Raw genomic sequence first — 7,711 nt, 5'->3', positions numbered from 1 at the left:
TGTTGAATTAAAAACGATATAATGTTTTATTTGGAATATTTATTATGAAATTATGATTATCGCTATAATACAAAAATTGAACTTGTGAGTTTATATAACAAAATTTAGTGACCATTTGTTAATATTATTAAATTTCAATATTATTTTATGAATGGTGATTAATATTTATGTATGTTAATTGTTGAAAATAAGTAAATTATGTACAAAAGTTATGAAATTGAACTGAGAATTTCGGAGGAACGGAACGCAGGAAATGAGTACAATCTTTCAGTGAAAAAGATGAATTGACAGTAAATTACCCAAGTAAACCAAGATTCAGCATTTTTTGTGAATTCTTGTGTTTGCTTTCCGTTTAGCTCTTACGAGCTTCCGTTAAGTCATTTGAGTTTTAGTTAACCCTTTTGGGGTTTCAGTTCAGCTTTGATGAGCTTCAATTAGCCTTCGGGCTTCAGTTTAGCACTTATGTGTTTCAGTTAGACTTCAGACTTCAGATCACGATGTACTCAAATCTGTAAGCCGTTCCTTGAATGGACAAGTTGGTAAGTCGTAAATGTAACGTGTGGAAAAAGAAATGTAAGTACTGTTATCATTATTATGGTTGAGCTCATTCACACGAATTTGTCATTTGAAATTGTGATTGACAGGAAGAAACAGTAAATTGCATGCTTATCAATGGTTACACATAATTATCTGAAAACAAGAAAAATGACGGTTATTGATATATGAATGTGGAATATGTTTGATAAATGTGTTTATTCTTAATTATGAAATTATGTACCTTATTGTGCTATTTGCATAAAGATGATATTTCAAATAATTTGGTGAGTAAAGCTTAAATATGAAATAGTATGAAATCGAGACAAGTTGTTATGAAAATATATTTAAATTATCTGTAAGTGATTTGTACTCCTCGATAATGCCTCGTACTCTATTCCGGCGACGGATACGGGTAGAGGGTGTTACATTTAGTGGTATCAAAGCTATGGTTTAGTCGGTTCTCAGACTAACCTAGCGTATGTGAGTTTAGCTATACATGCTATATTACTACTCGTGATAGTGTGATATCTTCTGACTCTAACAAAATTGTTTTGTTTAGACCGAGGTACTTTCCAACCGAGCTAATCTTGACAATGCGAAAATTTTGTGTTGGGACATTGAAAATGTGTTTGTGTTAAGTTGAAACTTGACAAGGTATGAATAGAAGTTCATGATATGTATGTGATAATGTACGAAATGAGATAACCATAAGTTGAAATATAAAAGGTGAAATGAAATGAAAGTTTATATTATGATAAGGCTATCCGTGTCTGTTTGGCATGTCTATTATGTTATGTGACCAACATGTTTGATTAAGTAAATTTTAGTCAAAATTGAATAAGTGTGTGTTTATGTACACTTGGTTGAATAAGTATGATTAGTAAGTTCATATGGCTAAATTTAATGTTGTGATATGAAAATTTCATGAATGATATAGTATATTATTGCATATGAATGTCATTAAACTGTGATAGTTGTAAAATGATATTTGAATAAAAGTACAAATTAAGTGGAACAACGGATTTGAGTACTTTCGTTCAGTGGCTAAAATGAATTGACGGAAAAGACCATGGTTGGACCATGACAACATGTAATATGTGATTTTCATATAAAGACCATAGCTGGGCTATGGCATCAATGTGATGTGATCATGTGATTTCCGTATAAGACCATATCTGGGATATGGCATCAGTGTGATATGTGATCCGTGTAAGACGATGGCTGGGCTATGGCTTCAGTGTGTGATATGTGACTATGTGCAAGACCATAGTTTTACTATGGCATGGTGAAAACGAAGTACTCAATTTTGAAATTGTTCCCTAAATTGATTAAGAAAGGTAAGTGATAAATGGACTTAAGAGATTGAAATTGATTAATTGTTGATATTGAGCTAAACTAAGTGAATTCATCGTTTGAAATTGTATATGGCAGAAAATATTGATAGACTATATAAGTGTATTAATTTTGCTTGAAGTGAATTATGTGAAAACGATAATGTTATGTATGAATGTCAAGTAATATGTGTGTAGTTATGAGAGTTGAGTTAGAGGGTTTACGACTTCACCCCCTTACCAGAGTTGTAATTATGACAAAATTTCATGAGAATTATGTTAATAAATTCACATATGTAGAATTGGAGAGTATAGTGGTGAAGTGATTAGTAAGGCATACAGAAACGAGAATAGTTTGAAAAGTAAATACAGTTCTGGAAAAAGGTATTAGAATGTTTTAAAGATCATTCGAGATATGTAATGTCATGATTAGAGAAGAAGCTAATTTTAGTAAATTGACTTATTCAGATATGATATCTAAAGAGTGTACTTACCGGAAAATTCTTTGGAATTGATTTTTGTTAATGAATGAAATATTATGGGATTAGGGATGACAGAATTAGTCAGAGGAATATGTGGTTATTCGTTTTCTAATGTAATTCTTATTGTATGAGAATGCTAGCTAACTAAAATATTTGATGAGAGTATAGTTGGTCTGATTAAATTATGATTGGGACTTCTTTATTTTTCTTTGTTATACTATTCTGTTACGTTGAAGATAAAAGTAAATAGTGAGATTCATGTAAAGCTATTATTCTTTTTATACGGGTTGTTACTCTATATTATATACGTATTGGAAAATCTTGATTATTTTGTGAATGTTGACTACATGATTGGCTTTATTTGATGATGATTTGATTTCAACCAAGTTAAATGCTAAAGTGGGGTTTTCTTTGTGAAACTGAGAAGCTCAAAAATGTGATAATGGGTGGTAATCTAAATGAGTTTGGAACGAATTTACTTCTGATGTTGAATTTTAGGTCGAACATGATTTTGTTATTATTGTTATCTCGAGATAGAATGTATGTACAGATGAATCCGAAGTTTATGTAGTAGTTAGTCTGCTCATCCAAGAAAGATAAAATGTGCAGTTATATGAGTTAGTTATGCTAGTGATTGTATGTGTTCAATGATATTTTGGATTCATATTCAGACATTGATTTGTTAATAGGTAAAAGACGAGAAACCAAGTGTATTTAGTACTAATACAGTCAGTGATGAGACGAGTAAGTTGTGAGATAGAATTGCCATAGATTTCGTATCGGAATTGTCATTCTCTCTGAAAAAATAAGATGCTATTTGATTGTGGTTAATCATTTGCCAAAGAAAGATTTGTATAATCATTTCAGTAGGTACAGAGTTTTTATTTGACAGATCAGCTAAGTATATGTGTTCCTAAGAGGGTAATTTAGAATTTTGACGACAAGTTCCAACATTTATTCTAGAGTTCAAAGGTGACTGAAAAAAAAATTCTAGGTTAAACCGAATTGTGATTCTGAGAAGTTAGTAAAAGTGTTTCATGATTGTTGAAAGCAATTTCTTCTGATAAGATTTTCAGGGACGAAAATCCCTAAAGGGGGGGAGAGTTGTAACAGCCTAATTTTTAGTGGTGTCGGAACAAGGATTCGAGATCACTAAATCCGACAAATGAGTAGGAAAAATTATTAATTTAGTGAGTATAAGTTAAATATGAAGTTAGGAAAAATTTTGAAATAGTGAATAGTGTGCTAAAAATAGATATTAAAATAATTAGAATCGAAAACGAGGTACCGAGACCTCGGGAATTTTAAATCGAGCCATAAATATTTTTATAAATATTTATGGAGTGTTAATATGTTAGTATTAAAGTTTCGTCAAGAAATTTTAAAGTTTTGATAGTTAATTGAACAAAAAGGACTAAATTGTATCAAATGCAAAATTGTGGGAAATGATTAAATAGCTTAACTGATAAAAGAAAGAGGATTTAAAAGGAAAATAGAACCAAGGTCTATTTGGGCTGGACGGCAAGGGCATGAAATCAGCAAGAAAATAAGGAGAATTAAGGGCAAAATTAGAAAATTGTAAAATTTACTTAATAAAGCTAGGACTAAAGTGGAATTATCTAGATTTCTCTTTATTTTTCTGCATTCTCATCAGAAAAATGCCATGGAAGAGTTCTCTTAAGCTGGTTTTTTCATATTTTTACTTCAAGTAAGTTCAATTCTTGATTATTTCTTGAAATTTTTGTGCTTTTGTGACTTTTACAACTAGGTCCACTTGTTGAATTCATTAGTTTTTGATTCTATGAAAGAAATTGAATTGAAAGTTTCTATGAATATGTGCTGGAAGTATATGATGATTTGGCATGGAATTAGAGCTTTAAATTGTTTATATATTGATTTTATTGAAAGAATTGAATAGAAAGTGAATATTTGAGACCTAATTGTAAAAGAGTTTGAAGTTAGAGTTTTATGTGAAAATTCTGAATTTCAATAGTTATGAAATAACTTATAATGTTTATGAAAAGTATTAATTTAGAAAATTATCTTAATTTAGGGGTTAATTGAGCAATGACTGAATTGTATGAATTGTGAAATTTGAGGCAAAATGGAAATCAACATTTTGTACTAAAACTGTTTTGGACAGCAGCAGTAGTCTAACTTTGAAAAATCACCAAAAATTATAAAAATGGAATTATAAGATGAATAAAATATGAAATTAAAGCTTATTGAGTCTAGTTTCTTATAAAAGAAATGATTTAGCAATAAAATTGTAAATCATGAGATATGATAAATTTTGTGAGACAAGGTCAGAATGATTTTGGGTTCCCCTGTTCTGACTTTTTAAAATCATAAAAAATTGGATAAAAATAATTAGGGGATTAAATTTATATGTTTAGAATCCTAATTGAGTCTGTTTTCAAGAGAAACAAAGAGGAACATCATTCGAATCCTGTACGAGGAGATAATTAATTTTTAGTGAAGAGGGTTAGAACTATTAGACAGCAGAACTAGGGAGATTCAATGAATAAAATGTATTAATTGGCCCAACCAAAAATTATGAAATTTTTATGGTAAGAAGAAATATGAGTCTAGTTTCTGGGAAATTTTATGGATCTTAATTTTGAGTTCTGTAGCTCAAGATAAAAATAATTTAGTGACTATGACACAGATGGATAGCTTGAATATTCACATAAGTAAATAGTTAAAATTATGGATAATGTTACTTACAAGTGTGTTATTTATACCAAGGATGTGGATGGAGAGGAGGAGGAGGAAAAATATACAAATATATATATAAATGACTCGTGTATAAATTGATCACATGCCCGATTATAATCGATAAGTGTTGAATTAGAAATGATATAATGTTTTATTTGGAATATTTATTATGAAATTATGATTATCGCTATAATACAAAAATTGAACTTGTGAGTTTATATAACTAAATTTAGTGACCATTTGTTAATATTATTAAATTTCAATATTATTTTATGAATGGTGATTAATATTTATGTATGTTAATTGTTGAAAATAAGTAAATTATGTACAAAAGTTATGAAATTGAACTGAGAATTTCGGAGGAACGGAACGCAGGAAATGAGTACAATCTTTCAGTGAAAAAGATGAATTGACGGTAAATTACCCAAGTAAACCGAGATTTAGCATTTGTTGTGAATTCTCGTGTTTGCTTTCCGTTTAGCTCTTACAAGCTTCCATTAACTCATATGAGTTTCAGGTAACCCTTTTGGGATTTCAGTTTAGCTCTGATGAGCTTCAGTTAGCCTTCGGGCTTTTGTTTAGCACTTATGTGCTTCAGTTAGCCTTCGGGCTTCCGTTTAGCACTTATGTGCTTTAGGTAGACTTCAGACTTCAGATCACGATGTACTCAAATCCGTAAGCCATTCCTTGAATGGACAAGTTGGTAAGTCGTAAATGTAACGTGTGGAAAAAGAAATGTAAGTAATGTTATCATTATTATGGTTGAGCTCATTCACACGAATTTGTCATTTGAAATTGTGATTGACAGGAAGAAACAGTGAATTGCATGCTTATCAATGGTTACACATAATTATCTGAAAAACAAGAAAAATGACGATTATTGATATATGGAAACATGAGACATTGATATATGAATGTGGAATATGTTTGATAAATGTGTTCATTCTTAATTATGGAATTATGTACCTTATGTGTGCTATTTGCATAAAGATGATATTTCAAATACTTTGGTGAGTAAAGCTTAAATATGAAATAGTATGAAATCTGAGACAAGTTGTTATGAAAATATATTTAAATTATCTGTAAGTGATTTGTACTCCTCGGTAATGCCTCGGTAATGCCTCGTACTCTATTCCGAGACCGTTACCGGAGTCGAACATAAGGTGCTGACCGACTTAATTCATTTACTTGCACAGTTCATTTTAAAAATTTCCAGACAGCTGGCTAACTATTTCGCTGTCACCTTAAAAATCATATCTTGAGTTCTACAACTCGAAAATCAGTTTCGTGATTTTCCCCCGAAACTAGACTCATATATGAATCTACTATTTTTTTTCTATAATTTTTGGTTGGGCCAATTTGTACAGTTTATTAGTTAAAGTCTCCCATGTTACAGGGATCGACTACACTGATCTTCACACATTACGACTTGGATATCTCCCTGTACAGGGCTTCAATACTGATGCCGTTTGTTTCTATAGAAACTAGACTCAAAGAGGAATCTATACATATATGTCATGACTCCTAATTATCTCTGGTTAATTTATAATGAATTTCCAAAGTCGAAACAGGGAATCCAGAAACCGTTCTGGCCCTATTTCACGAAAACCTAAATATCTCTTAACATACAACTCATATGACCGTTTCGTTTCTTCCATATGAAAGTGGATTCATCAAGGTTCATTTAAATAATTTATTCACTATTTAATTCCATTCCTACTATTTTTAGTGATTTTTCACATCCACATCGCTGCTGCTGTTAGCATCTGCCTTTAAGGTAGACTTTACCTATTTCATAGTTTCCATGATTCAATTAGCCCCTTTTTTTTGCATACATAGCACAAAGTATAATCATGATTAACCATTCCAATGGCTAATCATTTCCAAACATTTCCATACCTCTTAGTGATCAACATACAAAACGATTATAGTACTATGCTAAAAACGTATATAAGCCATTTTCGCATGGCTATCCAAATTTACACAAAATCCATGGGTACATGACCAACAACAAGAAGGGTAGTCCTATACATGCCATTTCAAAGTTCAACCAAAATTGTACCAAAAGGGGGCTTTGATAGTGTGGGAGACTTCGACTTCCAAAAATCCCGAGTCCGATAGCTGACGAGCCAAAATCTATAAAACAGAGAAACAAAGAAACGGAGTAAGCAATTTATGCTTAGTAAGTTTTGAGCAAGGGATTCCAACACAACAAAAGTATAGCATTCATATAGCTAAACGGATAATTTCATATGCACAAATTCTCAATATCATACTTACTTCACATTATCAACCCTTATGTTCATACACAAAAGATCAACTTAGCCAAAGGCCGGTAGCTCATTTATCGACTGAGCGAATACAGATTTGTAAGGGATCAACTAATTCAAAGCACACACGAAACATACCTCATTGCTGGGATTTTACGAGCGTATTAATTTAAATTTTTACAGCAAGATCGCTCATTCCCAAATCAAGCATCTTCGGGGTTTAGCCGGATATAACCACTCGCACAAGGCCTTCGGGTCTTAACCCGGATATGGTCACTAGCATAAATGCCTTCGGGACTTAGCCCGGATATAGTCGCTAGCACAAATGCCTTCGGATCTTAGTCCGGATGTAGTCGCTTAGCACAAAAGCCTT

The sequence above is a fragment of the Gossypium hirsutum genome, chromosome A08, assembly GCF_007990345.1.
Source record: "Gossypium hirsutum isolate 1008001.06 chromosome A08, Gossypium_hirsutum_v2.1, whole genome shotgun sequence".
In the NCBI taxonomy this organism is placed as follows: Eukaryota; Viridiplantae; Streptophyta; class Magnoliopsida; order Malvales; family Malvaceae; genus Gossypium; species Gossypium hirsutum.
The sequence above is the reverse complement of the archived record's forward strand: the minus strand, read 5'-3'. Positions refer to the sequence as shown.